Below are 22,893 nucleotides of genomic sequence, written 5' to 3' on the forward strand. Positions count from 1 at the left end.
TAATTCTTTTTTAATTGTCAGGTGCAAGGCTGGTTATGGTTAGGCTATTTTGTTGTTGCTGTGGGCCCTCAAGTTGTCTCTGACCTAGGACAACCCTAAGGCAACCCTATATTGGGTTTTTCTTAGCATGATTTGTTCAGAGGAGGCTTGCTATTGCCTTATCCTGAGGCTGAGAGCATGGAACTTGCCCAAGATCACCCAGTGGGTTTCATGGCCAAGCTAGAAATCGAATCCTGGTCTCCAGAGTAAGTCTGACACTCAAATCACTACACCAGGCTGGCTGTTCATAATCTAGTAATGACAGCATAACTGGACAGAGTTAAAGCCTTGCCCTTTCATATTACATGACTACATCTCCATATTGGGAAGGAGGGCACAATTTTTGGTTGTACCATTTTACAGCCAGACTTAATGAAGTTCCAGCACATTGTCAGAAGAAAAACACATTTTATGAATATGGAATCCTCCCTTTTATATCCAGATATATCGTCAGTGTTCAAATAAATGAGTTCAAGGTCTGATTAAGAGAAGATCTAGACAGAGCTAAAAGATATATTTACCCTAATGATGATTCATTATTTTTTTATCCAGTTGCCTGCCATTCAGAATGCGATTTTCTCACTAGCTTTTGGATACAAATGAGAAAAAAATAATCTGTTTTTATGTTGCTTTTTCTACAAAATCTGTTCCAACAAGAAAGGCCTGGCACATTTTTGATCCTAAATCCCTGAGTCTTCACATGTTGCAAGTTCCACCAATTAACCAAGGTTCAAAATGTAATCTGTGATTAAGGCTTTAGTTGATTAATCTCGCCAATTAATCAATTAAAGCCTGAAGCTTTACTACTTATTGCTCTAACATGAGTAAAATCTCATTTTAGCATAGGTGTGGAAGAAACATGACTGAATTATTCAAGATAATTATGCACTTAATTTATTAATACATTTATTTTAAAAAATTGGGTCTGTTAGTATTATTTTAAACTAAACTGTCTTTATGAAAAGAGAACTGATTGATACTAGCATTGCTGCAGCCAATGTATACATCATGAAGTTAGTCTTCTTGCCAACATCTGATTTTGGCTGCACCATTCTGGCTGTCAGGGAAAACTGTTACTCATTACAATAATCTGATGTTTGCATTAAATCAGTGTAGTATCTGTTTGAATTGGCTACTAACTAATCACTGAAAGCCAGAATGTTCATTACCAGCACTATGTGCCACTACTAGTACCTAGCAGAAATAATGTAAGACAAAACTAAAGTTGGTTCCAATTTGTTTAAAATGAAAACTCCCCTTTACAACTTTCAGAGAAATGCTGCCAAGTGTTTCTGCTGCAGGGTTTACTCTGCAAGACGCTCTGCTGAAAAAAGGGAAATGGGAGGCACAGTCTATTTTATAAAATTACACATGGTGTTTAAAAACTAAAAAAGAGAAGATCTGCACTCTCAATATTCTAGAATCTAGGGTCATTCCATGAAGCCCTATGATGGGAATGTAGGACAGAAGAAAGAAATATGTTTTCACACAGTGTATCATTACACTGAGGAAATCACTGCCACAAGATATTGTTACAGCTGTCATTTTGGATAGCTTTAAAAGGAAATTAGTTAAGTTCAGACAGGACAAGGATAATTGTGGCTATCTACAATACCCACCTGACCTTCTATGAATTACAGACTGTTTCTGTATGGAACAAGAGCATCTGACCCCATGATTGTTGATTTTATGTTTTTAACTGTGGTTTTAACTTGTGTGATAATAATATTGTAATGTTTCAATTGTATTTTTTAAACTCTGTTGTGATGCTGCCTTGATCCAATTGGGAGAAGTGGGAAGATATGAATAAACTCTATCATCATCATCATCATCATCATCATCATCATCATCATCATCATCATCATCATCATCATCATCTCTATTAACACCAGATGCTGGGGAATGCCACATGCTGAGATATTTCCTTCATATCCTGCTTGTGGGATTTCCAGGTGCATCTTATTTAGCTGCTGTGCAAAACAGGATGCTGGACTAGATAAACATTTGGTCTGATCCAAAACTAGGTTCTTTTCATATTCTTGTAACAAACGTTCACAATTAAATCCATTTTATTTCCCACATTAGTACCATCGTTTCAAGCTGTTTGGGGTCTGAATATTTACTTGCTTCCTTTTGGACAGAAATAGTTGAACATTGAGTGTTGTTTCCAGAGACAGTTCCTAGGAAAAGTAATCCATTTATTGCAAGGGATAGTGCTTGGGATGCTGGAAGCAGGACACCCATTATTCCAAGTACACACAGGCACTGTAAAAACAAACAAACAGTACCACAGTTGTTGTAAAAGGGACACTGAACAGGATGAATTGCAGACGATTTCCATGAAAACAGAATTGGCTCCTTTGTTTTAGATATCAGTAGATAATAATTTTGGTACTTTCAAAAACTCAAGCTGTAATTTTTTGCTCAAGCAACAGGTGCCATCTGTATATTGGTTAGGTTCAAGACATACATATTGCTTACTTTACTGACCATGAAACCCTGATTTCTTCCCAAATAATCAGCAGGTACAGATTGCACTGTACTTGAAAATGTTCATGTTAGAAGTTCCAACAGATATGCTTGACGCATTGACAAGAATTATAAACAGGGATTGTTGGTAATGGCTCTCACATCCTATGGAGTTACCTTCAGAAAGAGAGCGATGAATGACTTGCTTCTTCTGAATTCACTTTTTAGCGGGCTTTAAAAATTTATCTGATCTCTCCTGTTTCTAACTGAAAAGATTTTATGTTATGTTGTGTGAAACTGTTAGATATCGGAAGTTGTATTTTATTATAACTGGCTTATTTTACATTTGTTTAAACTTAAGGTGCTTTTATAATCTGCTTTATATTGGGCTGTACTGTTTTTTGTATTATAAACTGCCATGGTTAGACCAAGGTCTTCAAAGGTGGCCAAGAAACAGAGCTCAGAAAAGTTATTCATTTGGACTCAGCTCCCAGAATCCCACCTTAGGGATGTAATATACCTACAGGCAATTTTCTCTGGAGCAAGACTCTTTAAAGGTACAGATGTTTCTGATTAATCAAGAGCTGATAATTCCAGTGAAATAGAGGGCGAGTGCTCACAAATCAAACAGTGAGAAAGCTATGGAATGAAGTTGGCAAACGTTTGAACATTAATCATTTTACCAGCCCCATGACCATACATAGCTCAGTGAGAAAGGTTCATAACACCGCTCATAACTCCATTCCAAGTAGAGGCTTGAGATACACAGAACCACCTCCAATTAATGAGCCACTGATAGTCAGAGGATATAGTTAGACTATAGCTCCCATAATTCCTTACAACTAGTTTGACTGACTGGTGCTTCTGGATTTTAAAAACCTACACATCTGGTAAGTGCTCTCTGTCCCAGAACAGATAGTCCTGAGTAATATGGACTAATGATCCAGCTAGCTATGAGAGCCAATGTGGTGTGGCCAGACTTTGGAAAATGCAGCAGGTTAGGTTCCAATCCTCACAGGTAGTCAGTGCAGTGTAGTGGCTTGAGTGTTGGACTACGACTCTGGAAACCAGAGTTTGATTCCCAGCTCCACCATGAAACCAATTGGGTGACTTTGGGCAAGTCCCATGCTCTCAGCCTCAGGGGAAGGCAATGACAAACCTCTTTTGAACAAATCTTGCCAAGAAAACCCCATGATACGTTTGCCCTAGGGTTGCCCCAAGTCGGAAACAACTTGAAGGCACACAGCAACAACAGTCCTCACAGGCTCAGGCTCATGGAACTCGCTGGACGACTTTGGGCCAGTCACTCTCAGCCTGACCTCCTCAGAGACCTACTGTGAAAAGGTGTGGAACATAATAATGCATTCTGCCTAGAGCTCACTCGAGGAAAGGTGGGATGTTAATGTAACTAATAAATAAACAGCACAGCTTCATGTGTTCATTTGTTACACATTAAAGGAAAGAAATCAATTCTTCTTCCGCTTATAAAAGCAGCTGTAGCTGGTGGAGATCTTTACTTGCCACAGCAAGCAGCTATTTACAACCACTTTCTGAAAAAGAAGGTGTATCGCTTTCAGACCATGCTCAAATGTTTGTCTGTTATCTAAGTGCTAAGAGGAAGCAATCTGTGATCATTCAGCAGGTTCAAGTAAGTTGTTGATTGCAATTGCTCAGTAATATGTAATGTAGTAGGTTCTCTTTCAACATCAGTATTTCTCAAAGGAAATACTAACATTTAATACAAGAATTTAAAAATCTATTCTTTAGTTCCTCCCCTCCAATTCCAAAGATAACCCCAATTTAAGTATGCACCTAGGACAGAATTGTTGATTTATTCACTGTGTACTATTCAGCCTTAGTCAAAGAGATCATCAGATGTTGTATTCTGGCCTCTGGCCATAAAAATTGGAAGGCTTCGTTGCTCAGCTGCAGAGGTTTGGGCACGCATAAAATCAAAGGTTTGGACACACATAAAATCCATGGCACATCCAGTTTAAAAGATTTTTGGCTTGTGTGAGACCTGCAAAGCTGCTGTTCCATAACCCTCACCCAACACTGTTACCAGTTACACTAATTAATTACAATTTTAAAGAAGTTAATTTAATTATTTCAGAATAACTGGTAGGTTTATTTCAAGTTATAAGTTGCCTTCAGGCCTAAACTGAGAAAAAGATGGGATATGATGGTGATGATAAAGAAAAAGTTTGCATTTAGAGTTATCCAAGCATCAGACCAGATGATGATCAAAGTATTTGTTGTAGTTGACCTAGTAAACACAATGCTTTAAAAATACTTTACAATAATTCAGTGCTCAGCTGACCAAATGTTTCTTGACTGGTTGAAAGCCCATCTACCACATTTCTTGGTTTCCACATCTACCCAGATCTCTCTTTAGTTTACTACTACCCATTCTGACAAAGAGCCAATTTACATATTACAGTGTGTCCGAGTCATATGTGGACGCGCTTTACGCAGCTTTCAGCATATGCTGAAAGCTGCGTGGGGAGGAAGGGGTGGCGCATCCCATAGAGATGAATGGGGCATGTGCCCGTGGCATGCGCGTGCCACCGTGTCACCGCGTGCACGAGCCCCATTCATTTAAATGGGGCTTGAGTATACGCATTATTTGTTTTATGTGGGGAGTCCAGAATGGATCCCCGCGTAAACAAAGGGTGCACTGTATACAAAATGAGGTGGTAGATTTTCTTTTGACATTACCTTGCCAGAATGGAAGGTAAAAAAACCAGTGGCCCTCCAGATGTGGATAGACACAAGTTCAAATAATCCCCACACATTTTTTCAGTAATCAGGCAGCGATGGGGTTTATAGGTTCACAACACCTAAATGTTGTAGATTCCTCACTTTTGTAATATGGGAATATGCCACTATTTGATATTTTCTTCTAGGTATGTAAGCCAGACTGCACCCAACAAATACCAGATGCTTTATGGCTGGGCTATATTTCAGAGAAAGGAAATGGCAAAACCACCTCTGATTATTCCTTGTCTAAGAAAACCCAGGGATGGGGTGGCTTAGTGCTTAAGATGCCAATTCTGATGATCAGAAGATTGGAAGGTTGGCAGTTCAAGACCCAAGTGTTGAATGGGGTAAGCTCCTGTCACTAGTCCCAGCTTCTGCCAGCCTAGCAGTTCGAAAGCATACAAATGCAAATAGATAAATAGGTACCACTTCAGTGGGAAGATAACAGCGTTCGGTGCAGTCATGCTGGCCACATGACCACAAGATTCGTCTTTGGACAATGCTTAGTAACGGAGATGAGCAGTGCCCCCTACAGTTGGTTATGAGTAGACATTTATGTCAAGGGACTACCTTTACTTTTAAGAAAACCCTATGAAAAAATCACAGGTCACACTAAATTAACAGGTGACTCGAAGGCACACACACAACAGTGTAGTGTGATGGATGGCACATTCTCCAGCCTTAAAGTAGGGGAAAGTTGATTCCTTCTCCCCAGTTCCTTATTTGCACAAATATTGGAAACATAGCTAAATCATTCAGACGAATAAGGCAACATGCACCATCAGGTATTTAGAAGATATTTCTGGAGTTCACTGGCATTCAAACCTCATGTCTTTGTTCATTTGAATAATTTTACTGTGTTTTGAATTTTTATGCAAATACAGAACTGGGAATAAGGAACCAATTTCAGCCTTATAAGTTTTCATGGGACTTTTCTCCCCCCCCCCACCTCCCCACCCCATACTCCTGAGACTTCAGTATGCACAGCAACCCCAAGTCTACATGGCACTAGAGGAAGACTGCAGAAACCTGGAGATGTGGTGAAGCCTCCACAGCCAGACTCCTATGATGGGTAGAGAAGAACACCCCCCTTGCTTCTTCCTTTGCCAAAAGTGCAAAGATGGGGAATGCAGAGAGCTGAGCTGCCTTTCAGGTATACACCAAACCACTGGTTCCCAATGGTGGGTTGTTAAGACATGTTGTCGAACTATGGATCCCATCATCCCCAGCTCATGGAAAGGCTGGTGGGAGTCTGTAATCCAGCCCAGGCTGGCAGCTACTGATTTTGAATTAACCCCTTGACACTTCACATCCGCTAGTGTCATATCTCCCTTTTTTGCCACAGGATAAAGGAGAGAGGGGTGAATGTTGGCATCACCCTTGCCCTTTCTGGACTTGTTTGTGGGAGAAATGGCAAACCCACAGGGCAGAAAAAGATCAGCACTGAAGTCAGCCTCAGTGTGTGTGTATCATGCTTCCACTGCAGGTAGTCTAAAGAACAATAAAGCTGCTGAGTACAATAACATCCAAAATGCACAAAACAGTGATACCTTTATTGGCCAGCCCAAATGCACAAAATACATGATGTGCATTTGGGCTGTCCTAATAAAGGTATAGATGTTTTGTGGATGTTGGATGTTATTGTACTCAGCAGCTTTATTGTCCTTTAGACCACCCACTTGTTCTTTAGATTACAATAACATCCAACTGACAATAACATCTTTCAGTGAGTCTCAAAGGTGCTACAAGATCTTTCTATTCTACGGACTAGCATGGCTATATCTTTGAATTCTAATAACATTCAAAATGTACAAAACAGCAATACCTTTATTGGCTGACTCAAATGCACAAAATACATGATTTTGAGTGTTAACATACTCAGCGGCCTTATTGTCCTTTGAACTACCTGCTTGTACTTCAGACTGCATCAACACCCCAAATCCACGCAGCAGCAATATCTTTACTGGTCAACTCAAAATGCACAAAAGCCTGGTGTGCATTTGTGTTGCCCTAATAACTGTATTGAAATAGTTAAAAGAATTCCCATATCTAGGATCAAACATTGACCAGAATGGAGACTGAAGTCAAGAAAGAAGAATACTAGGAATGGGAAGGGCAACTATGAAGGGACTGGAAAATATACTGAAGAGCAAAGACATACAACTGAGCACTAAAGTCAGAATAGTTCAAGCCATTGTATTCCCAATTACCGTGTACGGATGCAAGAGCTGGACAGTGAAGGAAGCAGACAGAAGGAAAATCAACTCATCTGAAATGTGATGCTGGAGAAGAGTACTTAGGATATCATGGACAGCCAAGAAAACAAACAAATGGGTCCTTGAACAGATCAGACCTTGGACAGTCCTTGGAAACAAAGATGATCAAGTTGAGACTATCGTACTTTGGCCACATAATGAGAAGGCACAGATCACTAGAAAAAATAATAATGCTAGGAAAGGTAGAGGGTAGAAGAAAGAGAGGAAGACCACAAACCAGATGAATAGGCTCAATCAGGGGAGTTATGGGCAAGGGCTTGTAGGATCTGGGCAGGGCAGTGGAGGATAGGGATTCTTGGAGAGGTCTCATCCACAGGGTCGTCATGAGTCAGAACCAACTCGAGGGCAACTAACAACAACAGTAAACGTATCACTATTTTGTGGATGCTGGATGTTGTTGCATTCTACATGTTATTCTATGGATGCTATTGTTGACCACACACTTGTACCTGACGGTACAATAACAGCCAACATCCCCAAAAGAGCGATGCCTTCATTGGCCACCCTGAAGGCACAAAACACAGGAGTTGCATTCAGGTGGCCCTAATCAAAAGTGTGGCTGGTTTGTGGATTTGGGGTGTTGTACTTTGCCGCCTGGCCAACTGGATCTGTAATAAGGCCTCTGGTTTCCTGGCAGGAGTCTCCCCCAGGAAAAGGTCTGGCAGACCCTCTCCTTTGCCAGCACCCCCCTCCTTAGGCATCTATGGGGAATCTGTTCCTTTTTTGTCCATAGGAACTGGATGTTGTCAGGTGGAGGGGAGGGGAGAAGGGGGGAAAGAAGGATGGAACTCGGGGATTGGAGGAGAAAGCTCAGAGGGGCGGGGCTTTGGGTCAAGCAGGGACCCCACAAGCAGAAATGCCCCCCCCCAAAGGCGCCAAGAGCTGCTGCCTCCCTGCACGTCCTCCAGTGCCCTCAGCATTAGGAGGGATCAGGGGGAGGGAGGGAGGGGAGGGGTGGCCAGCCCCCAGAAGAGGGGGACCAGCTGTCCTCCTTTTCTAGGACATGTCCTCCATCCCCACCTTCTCTCCAGGAGGAATTCCCTAAATCCTTCTCTTTGGAGCAGGACTAAGAAGCAAGCTTCTCCACTTCTATTCATGCTTCTAGCTTTTCTTTGGTCCTCTACCATTCCCGCCTTCTCTGCAGGAGGAATTCCTTAGTGTCTTCCCTTCAGAGCATGGCTTTACATGGCTAGGAGCGTTGGAAGCGTTCCTTGGGTCATGCTCAACCTTCTTCTGGCATGGCCACCTTTTTGAGGTGGTGGGTCACCCTGCCCCAGGGGCACCCCCCCAACTGGGCCACCCTCCAGGAAAACAGGTTGCCACCTCCAAAGCTCTCCTTCCAGAGTGAGGCTCCCTCTACACACACACACACACACACACACACACACACACAGTGACACCCCCCCAGTACCAAAAAGCGTAAACGCTCAAGCACCATTGCATACAATGGCACAATAAAATGGTGCCCCTTCTATAAGACGGCAAAGGAAAAGGCTTACTTTTGGGAATTTATACTTTGTGGAATATTTTCCAAGCTGAATCCACGGATAAAGAATCTGTGGATAAGGAGGGCTCTGTGTGTGTAAACATATGTTTATATATACACGCACACATGAATACAGAGTATGTGTATATATGTCTGTGTGTGCATATGTAATTATGTTTACATGTATATATGAGTATATGTATATATGTGTGTGTGTAAGTATATGTTTATGTGTATATATATATATATATATACAGAGAGAGAGAGAGAGACTATGTATATATATTATATATATAAGCATATGTTACACATACACACATGAACACAGATTATGTGTATATATGTTTGTGTGTGTAGGTATGTTTATATGTATATACACACACACATGCAGAGTATATATATATATATATATATATATGCACACAGAGTATGTGTGTGTATATATATATGTATGTAAGTATATATAAACATACATACTTACACTGTGTGTGTATGTGTGTGTGTATATATATATATATAGACATGCACACACACACATATCTATGCATTCTATGATTCTATGATTTACACACATATATACACATACTCTGTGTGTGTATATATAAACATATATACTTACACACCCAGAGTGTGGTGTGTGTGTATATATACATCGAGTACGTATATATGTGTGTGTGTTTGTGCATGTGCACATGTGTAATAATAAAATTTATTTCTACCCCGCCTCTTCAACAAGGTACATACATAATATGTATATGTGTTTGTATTTAATAATACACACACACACACATATATATGTATATATCTAGATATCGTATTCCTTCCCCTGCTCTCCTCAGGGATGGAGGCAGGGAGTGACTAAAACACACATCCAAAGGACATGCATGCAATTTAAAAAAGACAAGGCATACCCATGTATTAGAACAATACACATTTACAATTCTCCAGGTGTGTGTGTGTGTGTGTGTGTCCACACACACATCCACCCTCACAGCCCCCCCCCCAGTCTCCCTGGGAGCAACAGGCGCCCCCTCCGCCCCATTCCAAGCCCCCCCCCATGCAGCCCCTCTCTGGGGGGGAAAGGGAAGGGGAGACACCAACACACACGCACCCCTCCTTCCTTCCTTCCTTCCTTTCTCTGCCCTCCCCAGTCTCCCTCTGCCAGCCCCAGCCCCAGCCCCAGCCCCGATGCCCTTTACCTTCTTGGTCGGAGGAGGAAGATGCGCCGGGGGAGCAGGAGGGAGGAAGGCGCCCGGAGCCTGTCCAGGGCTGGAGGCGGCCGAGGGGTTTTATCGGGAGGGAAGGGAAGGGAAGGGAAGGGGGCGGGCCTGGCCAGTGCGGTGGAGGGAGCCCCAGGGAGGAGGCAGGGCCAGGGGGGCTGGGGCTGGGCCAAGGAGGGAGGGGAGGGGGGAGGGGAGGGGAGGGGGCCCAAGGGGGAGGCAGGCTGCAGGGAGAGAGGCCCCCCAAGTCCACCCTAAAGAGGGAAGGGCTTCCATCCTGAGGGGAAGAGCTCTTCCACACTGGAATATATGGGTGTGGAGCCTCCTCCTTTGGAGGTCTTGAAGCCCAGGCTGGGTGGCCACCTGCTTGGAGTGCTTGGGACCCCGGGTGAGTGAGCCCAGGCTGAAGGAGATTCAGGCAGTGGTTGTGGTGCTTGTTGTGGTGCAGCAGCTAAGGAAGCCAATCTGATTCCAGGCTAAGTACAGTGCCTACATCAAGGGGACCTCTAGCACCTTGGAGCCTGGCCAGGATGCATCGGAGGAAGGAGACTAAAGCCTACAAAAGCCAATTTCTTTCAGTGAGTCCCAAAGGTGCTACAAGGTCTCTCTACAGACTGATTCTACAGACTAACTATATCTTTGAATTAGATCAAAGGAGGAAATTCTTGTGTTGTTGTTATCCACCTTTGAGTTGCTCTCGACCCATGGCGACCCTGTAGTTGAGACATCTCCAAGACTCCCTATGCTCCACTGCTCTGCTCAGGTCCTGCAAATTCATACCTATGACCCCCTTAATAGAGTCCATCCATCTGGCATGTGGCCTTCCTCTCTTTCTGCTTCCCTCCACTTTTCCTAGCAATATTGTCTTTTCTGTGTCATCTCTTCTCATGATGCAGCCAAAGTACGACAGCTTCAGTCTAGTCATCTTGGCTTCCAGGGATATTTCTGGTTTGATCTGCTCTAGGACCCATTTGTTTGACTTCTTGGCTGTCCCTGGGATCCCCAGCACTCTTCTCCAGCACATCCACTTCTCCAATGAATTAATTCTCTTCCCATCCGCTTTCTTAACTGCCAAGCTCTCACATCCACACCTGGTGACAGGGAATACAATGGCTTGTATGATTCTAACTTCTGTGCTTAGTTGTATGTCTTTACATTTTAGGATATTTTCTAGTTCTTTCATAGCTGCCCTCCCCGTTCTAGTCTTCCTATCTTTTCTTGCAACATGTGGGAAGTAGTAGTGCCACTCTATTCTGCTTTGGTCAGGCCTCACCTGGAATATTGTGTCTAGTTCTGGGCACCACAGTTCAAAAAGGATGTTGAGAAGCTGGAGCATATCCAAAGGAGGGCAACCAAAATGGAAACCATGAAGCCCTATGAGGAGAAACTTAGGGAGCTGGGGATGTTTAGCCTGGAGAAGAGAAGATCAAAAGGTGACATGATAGCCTTGTTGAAACATGTGAAGAGATGTCATATTGAGGGTGGAGCAAGCTTGTGTTGTTTTGCTTCAGAGAATAGGACCCAGAACAATGGATTCAAGCTCCAGGAAAATGGATTCTACCTCAACATTAGGAGGAACTTCCTGACAGTAAGAGCTGTTTGAAAGTGGAACACATTCCCTTGGAGTGTGGTGGAGTCTCCTTCTTTGGAGGTTTTTAAACAGGTTGGATGGCCATCTGTTGGGGGTATTCTGACTGTGTCTTCCTGCATGTCAGGGGGGTTGGACTGGATGGCCCTTGGGGTCTCTTCCAATTTATGATTCTGAGTATGTGACACCTGCAATATTTCCTCTTGAAAGAGCCCATTCTCGTTCTCTACTTTGAAAAAACATTGTCTCCTACTCAAAGGTTTCCCTGTATGCAAAGCGCTTTAGGTTGTCCAGCTTATTGGGTCTCAGGGCAAATCAAGCCTAGAAGCCAAAAGTACTAAACTGAGACTGTCCTAAATGAGATGATTCTTGAGAAAAGAGGATAATGCTTGGTAAGGCGGGAGGGGCAGTAGGAAAAGAGAGAGAGTTCATTACAGGTGAATAGGTTCAATGAAGGAAGCTTGGGCAGTTCTAAGTTTGCAAGATCTGAGCAGGAGTGACTCCAAGGGCCATCCATTCCACCCCCCTGCCATGCAGGAATCCACCATCAAAGCACACCTGACAGATGGTAATCTGGCATCTGTTTAAAAACTTCCAAAGAAGGAGACTCCACCACACTCCAGAGTGGCATACTGCACTGTCAAACAGCTCTTTCTGTCAGGATGTTCTTCCTAATGTTCAAGTGAAATCTCTTTCTGTAGTTTGAATCCTTTGCTTCATGTCCTAGTGTCTGGAGCAGAAGAAAACAAGCTTGCTCCATCATCAATATGACACCCCTTCAAATATTTGGCCATTGTGCCACCTCTTATCCTTCTCCTCCCCACCTTAAACATACACAGCTCCCTTAGCTCATAGGGCACAGTTTCTACATTTTTCACCATTTTGGGTAACAAAAGGATGTCTTGGAAGTCTCTCATTCATAGAGTCACCATCTATCAGAGTTGACTTGAGAACAGTTAACCACCACAAGAAAGGGACAATGTTTTTAGTGTGCCCATTTCACATGTGTGGAGCTGAAAGAGATAATGACTTTGCCAAAGGCTGGATTTAGGGTCCAAGCCCAACTCTCTCCAAGATAATGGAGACAAGGAATGGTTTTCAATTGGCAAGGGGATCAGGAAAGTCTGCATTTTATCCTACCATCTGTTTAACTTGTATGCTGAACATATCATCTGTAAAGCAGGATTAGACTTAGATGAAGGAGGCGTAAAGGTTGGAGGAAGGAACATCAACAATTTAAGACAGTGGTCCCCAAACTGTGCCCTTTAAGGGATTTTGGGCTTCAGCTCCCAGAAACCCAGACTATTGGCCAACATGGCTGAGGATTCTGGGAGCTAAAGTCCAAAATCTCTTAAAGGGCACAGTTTGGGGCCATTCATACTACCAAATTGTAACCCGGATTAAAAGTGGGAAGTTCCCACTGGCGCCATTTTTTACACACCCGGATCAGGGTTTTACACACCCGATCCAGGGCAAATCCCCCTTAGAACGGATTTTCTGAAAGTGGATTTTTTCCCGTTTCTTTTTAGAAAACCAGTTTCTTCCCTGTTGCCAGAAAATATGAACTTGACCTCGGTCACGATTGGGTCAAGTTCAGAGGAGGGATTTAGGTCAGAAGGTGGGGAGTGGGTGGAACATGCCTCCCCTCTTGCACCAGTCACTTTGCAAGCGGCTCTCTCTCTCTCTCTTTTGTAATTTTTATTTTGACAGATTATGCGAATGCTTGTGCTACAGACTGATACATATTGATAGAATGTGTATGCTTGTGCTACATTTCCCTTTTGTTTGCTTGCTGCTGGTATGGCAGCCAAAATAAAAGCAAAAAAGCAAAGACTTCTTTGGGGGCAGATCGGGGGAGAAACCCCATGGAAAGGAAGTTTAATTAAACTCAATTGACAATTTGACAGAATATGCAAACCTTGCCACTAGGTTTTAAAAAAAAAGGGGGGGGGCATGCATGCCATTGATGAATGGCTGCATGAGAGGGAAAGGAAGGCTTGTTTGGGGTTGGATCAGGGGAGGGGGGAGAAACCCCATGGAAATGAAGGCTTGTTTGGGGTCAGATCGGGGGAGAAACCCTAGGAGAAGAATGCTTGTGGTTTGGGGCAGATCGGAAGAGAATTCCTATGGAAAGGAAGCTTGATTAAACACAATTGACAATTTGACAGAATATGCGAACCTTGCCACTAGGTTTTTAAAAAAAAGGGGGGGGGGAAGCACTCATGCCGTTTACGAATGGCTGCATGACACGTCACCATTGATGTCATTTGATTGACAACAAGGAGGCTCCATCTTAAACCGCAATTTTGGTGAGTGTGAATGTCTGCGGGGGTAATTTACACTGATCGGGGTAAAGGTAGTGGGAAGTTCTTACTGGGACGATTCGGTATGGGGGTTACTGAATCTGCCCAGGTCTACCCAGGGCAAATGCCCCAGTGGGAATAGGGCCTTTGGGGCCCATTGGTTTAAGATATACAAATGAGACTATACTATTAGCAAAAAACAGCAAAGACTTAGAATCATTACTGAAGAAAGTCAAGGAAGAAAGTGCAAAGGGACGTTTACAGTTGAACATTAAGAAAACTAAAAGAGGATGATGAAGATATTGACATAGTTCAAGATTTACCATACCTTGGCTCAGTCATTAATGAGAATGGAGTCAAGAAATCAGAAGGCTAGGATTTGGAAGGGCAGGTGTGAAGAAATTAGATAAGATCCTGAAGTGTCAAGATCACTGAATGCTAAAATTAAGGTCATCCATGCCATTGTATTTCCAATTTCTATGTATGGTTGTGAAAGATAGGCAATGAAGAAAACTGATAGGAACAAAATCAACTCATTTGAAATGTGGGGCTGGAGAAGTGTTCTACAGATACCGTATCAAATGGGTCCTAGAGCAAATCAAGCCTGAACTCTCCCTAGAAGCCATGGTGACTAAACTGAGATGGTCATATTTTGGCCATATCATAAGAAGACATGACTCACTAGAAAAGACAATAATGCTTAGTAAGGTAGAAGGCAATAAGAAAAGAGGAAGACTGCAATCCAGATGGATAGGCTCAGTCAAGGAAGCAACAGCCCTTGGCCTGTAAAACCTGAGCAGGGCTGTTGAGGGTAGGATGACTTGGAGGTCTCTCATTCATAGGGACATCATGAGTCCAAGTCAGTTTGATGGCACTTAACAAGTTTGAGCTTTGCATAGAAATGTCACAGGCAAAAGCTCTTGTGTTTCATGGCCTTTAATATTCTAGTCCCCTGAGTGACAACTAAAGGTAGCACTTCATTAAAAAGTGCTATAAAAACTTCTACCACAATAAATCAGTTTTGAAGGTGCTGTGAGACCCTTAGGTAAATGCCACATACCAATACAGTTGGTGCAGGTTCACCACACAGTCTCTCAGTCATCACAACACACTAGGCAGTATTTTCCAACTTGTGCAGCCACCTGTTCATTATTAAAATGTGTATCCTGTCATTCAAACAAATTAGCCAGCACATAAATATCTAGTATGTTATCATCAGAAAACCTATGAAAGCAGGGTAAAATATTGGTCTCTTAACAGTCCACCTGGTCTAAAGCTACCCATTTCTCCAGTACTCTCAGATGCAAAAGGAAACTAAACTCTGTAGTACAACTTGAAAAGCTTTTTACTATTCGCTATAATGAGAAAATGCTTATTTTGATTATTTATATGGTATTTCCTGAGATGAAATCCATAAATTTTTGAAGATGGGAGTTCCATTTGCATGTCGTTCCACATCCCTGGTGTTTGAGATATTGCTCTGTGTGGAGATTTTACATGGGAAGTCTGCTGGAGAGCCAGTGTGGTGTAGAGGTTTGAGCATTGGACTATGACACTGGGGAATAGAATTCAAATTTCTGCTCAGCCATGGAAATCCACCAGGGTGACTTTGGGCAAGTCATATTCTCTCAACCTCAGGGGGAAGACAAAAGCAAACCCCTTCTGAACAAAACTTGTCAAAAAATGTGATAGGTTTCCTGGGGGTCACCATAAGTCAGAAACAACCTGAAGGCACACAACAATAACAGCAGCAGCAACAACACAATATACCATATATACTCAACTATAAATTGACCTCATGTATAAGTCAAGGGCAGGTTTTGGGGCCAAAAAGTTTGATTTGCCCTTTGGATAAATTGAGGGTATGTAACAAAGGATGTAAAGGATGAAGCAAAGGAAAATGATGCCAAAGAAGTTACAAAATTCTGCCAGGCATAATAATTTGTGCTAACCTTAAAAGCTGGATGGATGAGGAGGAATTATGGCAAATGGGGGCTGTGTGATATGTGGCGAAGGCGATCATGTGTGGGCTGGGCTAAGAAATGCACACATGTCAAAAGGGATGAAAAGGCAAAGCAAAGAAAATGGTGACTATGGGGCAAAGCAGACCACCTCTTTGAGTGTCAGATCGGGGCCACAACAACCACATGCTGCAGCCCTGATCTGGCATTTTTCTGGGGCAAAAAGGAGTGGCAAAATGCTACTCTACTTAGAGAAGGGGATGGCTCCTTTACTTACATTGACCTGTGGATAAGTCGACCCTGGCTTTTTCTGGGTCAATTTTTTGACTAAAATTTGTAGACTTACACATGAGTATAACATTCTTTCCAGGTTTTTGCTCCTTGCCAAAGCTCTTTCCACATTTGGATCATTTTGATAGGATGTTTGTAGATGGAAGGCTCCGAGTACTGCCAATGAAAAGACACTGTGAAGTTATTATATCATTTCTTCAGTGTGTGTGTGTGTGTGTGTTTTGGTGTCAAGATAAGGTGGACAAAATCTGAGGGGTTTGGGAAAGTTTTTTTCAGTGCCTGGTTTCCTTCCCAGCCACAGGCCTGTGATCATTTTCCTCTTGCTACCGCTGCAGTATTCCAATGCTGTCTTCACTAAGAATCTTTCCACACTCTAAGCACTAACACAGTATAGTTTCTCCTCTGCACAAGTTATTGGGTATTGTGTAAGGCAGTGCTACTTAGAGTCTGGTCGGTTGTCAGTCCATGGCAAGTTTCCAAGAAAGAAAGAAGCAGTTGTTATCACTGGGCACAAATATGTGACTGGCCCCTAGCACATGGGGTGGGGAGTTGCTATTCTCCCATTTCAGATAGCCTGAGAAGCACCGGTGTAAGGTAACTATTACCCTCCTTTGTTGCATATTTGTATGGCTTCTCTCCCATATAAATTCTGTGATGTGACCATGGGGTGAAATCCACCTCAGTCTCCTTCCCCACACTGAGCACTTCCTTATGTGAATTCTTTTATGCCTTGATTGACTTTCCTGCAGGTCAGATGCCATCAACAGAGCCTTCATATCTGGCCAGATGGTTTCCTTTCCACCAAGCATAAACTGGCATGTGGTGGGGGATTTAAAGATTGTTGCAGCTGGTGAGGAGAGATTTAACCATACCGCCCATACTGAGGTTACAGTTGAGAGAAGCCTTCCATTGCATACAATTGAAAACTGCAGTGTGGTGTGTGAGCTTGTACATGTATGAAAGAGAAAATGAATGTGATTTATGTGGAGGCTGGCAAAAGGGTATGACAAAATGAATGGATATATATATATGTGTGAATGCACATGTGTGTGGTTGCAGTAGAATTCTTGTGGGGTGCTCTTATCCACTTAAACTTTGATCCCAATCAGTTTTTGTGGAGGCACGTGTCACCCCTACAAGGGAATGTAATCCTTTGGCTGAAAAAGCTTCCCTACTTCTAAAATAAGATTTTAAGTTTTGTGCCGAAAGAATAAAATAATTCATTCTTTGTTACTGTACCACAGTTTTCTAGCATTGGAATTTCAGAGCCAACATAGTGTAGGGGTTTGAGCATTGGATTATGACTCTGGAGACGTGGGTTTGAATCCCTCAAAACCCTTTGGCTGACCTTCACAGCCTCTCAGCCTCAGAGGAAGGCAAAAACAAACCTCTTCTGAACAAATCTTACCAAGAAAACCCGGTGATAGGGTTAACTCTAGCGTAGTCATAAGTCAGAAATGATTTGAAGGCAGACAGTAACATTCCTTAGAAAAAAAGCATTTGATCATTTTATTTCATTTGGTTTCAGTTTCCTTTTCTAAAAGTGATGAACAACTTTATTGCATCAATGCATCAGTACAAAAGTTACTCAGGCCCTGTACATACCAGGTATTAAGGCTGGCATGGGGGAAGAGTCAGGGTGTAGTGTCACACCTGACTCCGCCCCCGGGGCACTCTGATGACACGTGGTGATCCACATGGTGTGCGGCATCATGGTGCACCTCCGGCGCTGCGTCCATACAATGCAGTTCCAAAGGAACGCCATATAGCTGTGCTGCTGTGGCTATGGCACCCTTGAGGGTATATCTTCTTAAAAGGCTGGATCAGGGCTGCGGTGTGAAGTTGTTTACTTTTATTTTCCCATTGCCCTTTTGATACATTTCAACCCCATTCTCTCCCATATAGACAGACAGATGGACAGACACAGTGAAAGCTTAAATGGAGGAAAGCATCCAACAATCTTTCATCTTTCTTTCCCTGCCTTGCATCTTGTAATGTTTTTAATATTGCAAAACTCTCTATTGAGTTTGCCGTGAAGAAGTAAATTCCTGGTTCATAAAGATCGCCCCCTCTCCACACACTAGTCAATTTCAACTGTGGTTGAAAGTGCAAAATTAAGAAAGAAGGGAGGATGTCTCTGGAAGCTTTCCTCCACTTGAATTCTGGTTGACTAGTCCCATGAGAAGGGCGATCCTTCCAAGTACAAAAGACTATTGCTTTATAATTATGGAGATTATCACACACAGCTCTTGAACCATGATTCCCCTGGGAAGGAAGTGGCATTGGCGATGCTGATCGCAGGACACTGCCTCTGACCCATAGCTGCCTCATCTCCTACCTGGCCCCTTTCATTCACAGGGGAAAGCCATGAATGAAATGGCAATAGAAAAGAGGGAAGAAGATAGAGATAAAAAGTGGGTCAGAGGCAGTGTCGTGATAAAAGTACTTATCAGTCTTTTATTCATTAGTTCCATTGTTATCATAATAACTGTGATAAGGTAGATCAGACTGCAACTGCTGCCACACTGCAGCATTAAGACAGTTTAACTATCATGGCTCCATCCTCTGGAATTGTGGAATTTGTAGTTTGTTGTGGCACCAGAGCTGACAGAGCTGGCTAAATCAGGCCTGTAGCCAGACTGGAGCAACCCAGTCAAAGGGCCCCCAGTCAAAGGGCCTCCCAAAGAGAATTCAAGAAAATTAAAAACGTGGCTCCTTTGTCCACCACAACAGAGGCTCCATAAGTGCCCTGGAGTGGCGATGTGATGTCCCTCATGCACCGCACCGCTTGGATATGGCGCATGAGCCACGTCATCAATGCATGCCCTGTGTAAACGGTGTGCCAAGATGGTGCCTGCGGCGTGTGGTAGGACTCGGGAGTGTGCAAACGATCTGCTCTGCTGAGCCCTAGAATCGGCCCCAGGGCCCCTAATGTACTTTCTGCCTCAGGGTCTCTAAAGGCCTAGCTATGGGCCTGGGCTAAATATTTCACAAAACTATAAATTCCATAGCATTGAGCCATGGCAATTTATGTGCTATCAAAGTGCATTAATTCTGCAGTGTAGATGTAGCTTATGGGACAGAGAAACTAGTTCAAGTGAATTTTATGGCTCATTGGGGATGTGTAATCTCCCAAGTTCAGTTTAAACACTCAAAACTCCCTACAATATCAAGCTAGGGATGTTCGTTAACTTTGGACTATCAGAATGAGGGAATTAATGACGAAGGCAAAAATGATCATGGTCCCTTCATCTAATAGCTACTGTTCCTAACGGGATGGACAATTAATTTGAACACATATGAATGTATATTACATTCTGGATCAAGTTCCTTACTGGAACATATTGAGTCAACTTACTAAGGGTTCCTCTCTGCTGGGAATTTGCCTTGATATGTTCCATAGCTTTGCAAGTTGTTTTCTTGTGGGTTTACTTTTTCAGGCTATGTGACTATGTTCTAGAAGAGTTTCTTCCTGATGTTTTGCCAGCATCTGTGGCTGGCATCTTAGATGCCAGCCACAGATGCTGGCGAAATGTCAGAAAGAAACTCTTCTAGAACATGGCCACATAGCCTGAAAACCCCCCCAAAAATAAGGATGCTGGCCATGAAAGCCTTCGACTTCACTTTGCAAGTTGCTTCTTGACACTTCCTCATTCTCTTTCAGCGTTGCCAATTTCCAGGAATTCCCCAGAATCTGGGGGATTTCATTAATTTCTTTCCAGGGATTTTGACTGAATATTCCAGTAAATATTGGGGAATTCTGGGGATTTTGGATTTTGGTAAAACATTTCGGGGAATATTTTTGAGGCTTATTGGCAACACTGTTCCCTTTTCTTCTTTTTTGCAAGAATTAAAGGGGTAATGGTGGGGCAGGGGGTGGATGGAGAGAAATAAACAAATACCATCCCCATTCCAACCACTCCACCTCACCCCATTCTTCCCTACTCTCACCACCCTATTTCTCCTTTTTAATGTTTTTGCCAGTGTGGCATAATGGTATGAGCATTGGACTACAACTCTGGAGATCAGGGTTTGACTCCCAGCTCCATCATGAAATTGAGGAATTGAGCAAACACACACACACACACACACACACACACACACACTTGTCCATATTTACTAGGGTTAGGGGCACAAGACTGCCATGAATATGGGAAATCTGCAAATAACAAAAACACCATGATTTTATCTGAGAGGACACCTCTCTAGGAATCTCTAGGTCCTCCAGTGCAACTCTGTGGTCAACGTCCGACAGACACTGACCATAAAACTGCCCTGGAGGAGATACAAATGTCTAGCAGAGTATTGTCTCTAGGAATCTCTAGGTCTTTCAGTGCAACTTTTAGTTAAAGTTGGCCATAGAGTTGCACTGGAGGACCTAGAAATTCCTAGAAAGAACATATTAATCAAATCCGGAAATATGGAGGGATGAGTGTGTGTGTGTGTGTGTGTGTGTGTGTGTGTGTGTATCAAGGGGGAGGAGGAAAGGAGGACGAGAGGACAGGGACACCACATGACTGCCAATAGTGCAAGAGCCCCAGGAATGACTTTTTGCACCCATTTCACACATTTATATCCTGCCTTGCTAATAATAATAATAATAATAATAATAATAATAATAATAATATATAATAATAATAAAGATTTATTTATAGCCCGCCCAATCATGAAGAATCTGGGTGGGTTACAACAATAAAATACATCACATTACAATGAAGTTAAAAAATAAAATAAAATCAAACCCTAGACCTACCGTCCTCCCCCCCCATTCCCAGTACTAAAACAGAATTAAACAGTAATAGTATAAAAACATTAAAAACATTAAAGACATTAAAAAAGAGGCAGAAACATAGGCGGGGAAGAATAGACAGATGAGGGGATAAATATCTCTATATCTGGGGAGGGTAACTAAGTTGGAAAGGCCTGCCGGAAGAGATCTGCCTTCAGTGCTTTCTTAAAAGCTGTCAGAGTGGGAATGTGACAGATCTCCTCCGGCAGGTCGTTCCATAGTTTTGGAGCAGTAGTACAAAAGGCCCTCCGGGAGACTGATGTTAGCCTAGATCTTTTTGGCTGTAGTAGATTTCTTCCCAAGGACCTTAACGTGCGGGACGGACAATAGGGAAGAAGGCGTTCCCTCAAGTACTCTGGGCCCAAGCCATGTAGGGCTTTAAAGCTAATCACCAACATCTTGTACTTTGCCCGGAAACTAATAGGCAGCCAGTGCAGGGACTTCAAGACCGGTGTTATATGGTAATTCCTAGAAGTTCCCGTGATCAATCTGGCTGCCATATTTTGTACCAACTGAAGTTTCCAAACTTGGCACAAGGGTAGCCCCAAGTAGAGCACATTACAGAAGTCCAATCGAGAGGTTACCAGTGCATGTACTACTGTTTCCAGGTCCCTCGGCTCCAAGAAGGGACGCAGTTGGCGTATCAGACGAAGCTGATAGCAGGCACTCTTGACTGTCACATCCACCTGAGCTGTCAGTTGGAGCGATGAGTCAAGGAGGACCCCCCAAGCTGCGAACAGAATCCTTCAGGGGAAGTGTGACCCCATCCAGAACTGGCTGACATAACTCCATTCTTGGATTCGGGGTTCCTATAGCAAGTACCTCCGTCTTACCTGGATTCAGCTTGAGTCGGTTTTCCCTCATCCAGTCCATTACCGCCCCAAGATAGGCATTCAGAGGAGATATGCCATCCTTAGTCACTGCTTCAGTCCGAGACATAGAGAAGTATATTTGGGTGTCATCAGCATACTGATAACACCCCGCCCCGTGTCTCCAGATGATCTCATCCAGTGGCTTCATGTAAATGTTAAACAGCATTGGGGACAGAATCGCACCTTGAGGGACACCCGATTTGAGCTCTCTCTTAGCCGAACAACTGTCCCCAAGCAACACCATCTGGAACCTGCCTGAGAGGTAGGACCGGAACCACTGCAATGCAGTGCTTCCAATAACCAACTCTCTCAGGCATTCCAGAAGGATACCATGGTCGATGGTATCGAAGGCCACTGAGAGGTCCAAGAACACCAGCAGGGTCACACTTCCCCTGTTGATGCCCAGACGGAGATCATCGACTAAGGCGACCATGGCAGTCTCAACTCCATATCCCATCCTGAATCCGTTTTGAAATGGATCCAGAAAATCCGTTTCCTCCAAGACTGCTTGTAGTTGATTGGCGACCACTCTCTTGATCACCTTGCTCAGAAATGGTAATAACGAGACTGGTCTATACAGTAGTTATTTCTATCCAGGGGGTCCAGGAAAGGCTTTTTTAAGTGTGGTCTAACTACTGCCTCTTTGAGACAGGGAGGCAGGGAGCCTTCTCTGAGGGATCCATTAATTATGTTTTTCAGCATCACCAGGACTTTTTCTCCCCCCTGGATAGCCAGCCAGGTTAGGCAAGGGTCGAGAGGGCAAGTCGTCTTTTTCAAACTACCAAGAAGCTTGTCCACATCCTCAGTACTTACCAACTCAAATTGATCCAGTCTGATAG

At 43.2% G+C, this 22,893-nt stretch overlaps 1 protein-coding gene across 2 annotated transcripts in view; it reads right to left on the reverse strand.

Moving 5' to 3' along the window:
• Positions 1-10,320, reverse strand: part of CARNS1 (carnosine synthase 1) — a 35,361-nt gene extending 25,041 nt beyond the window's left edge. The window contains exons 1-2 of one of the 2 annotated variants that reach the window (XM_089520577.1): positions 10,230-10,320; positions 2,163-2,304 (exon numbers count right to left, since the gene is read on the reverse strand). The gene's annotated coding sequence lies outside the window, so the exon portion shown is untranslated. The remainder of the gene's footprint in view (positions 1-2,162; positions 2,305-10,229) is intronic. The other variant, XM_089520576.1, reaches the window with a different exon arrangement.
• Positions 10,321-22,893: the final 12,573 nt, after the last annotated feature.

The sequence above is a fragment of the Sceloporus occidentalis genome, unplaced genomic scaffold (genome assembly GCF_023333645.1).
Source record: "Sceloporus occidentalis isolate IW3139 unplaced genomic scaffold, rSceOcc1.0.p SCAF_4, whole genome shotgun sequence".
In the NCBI taxonomy this organism is placed as follows: domain Eukaryota; kingdom Metazoa; phylum Chordata; class Lepidosauria; order Squamata; family Phrynosomatidae; genus Sceloporus; species Sceloporus occidentalis.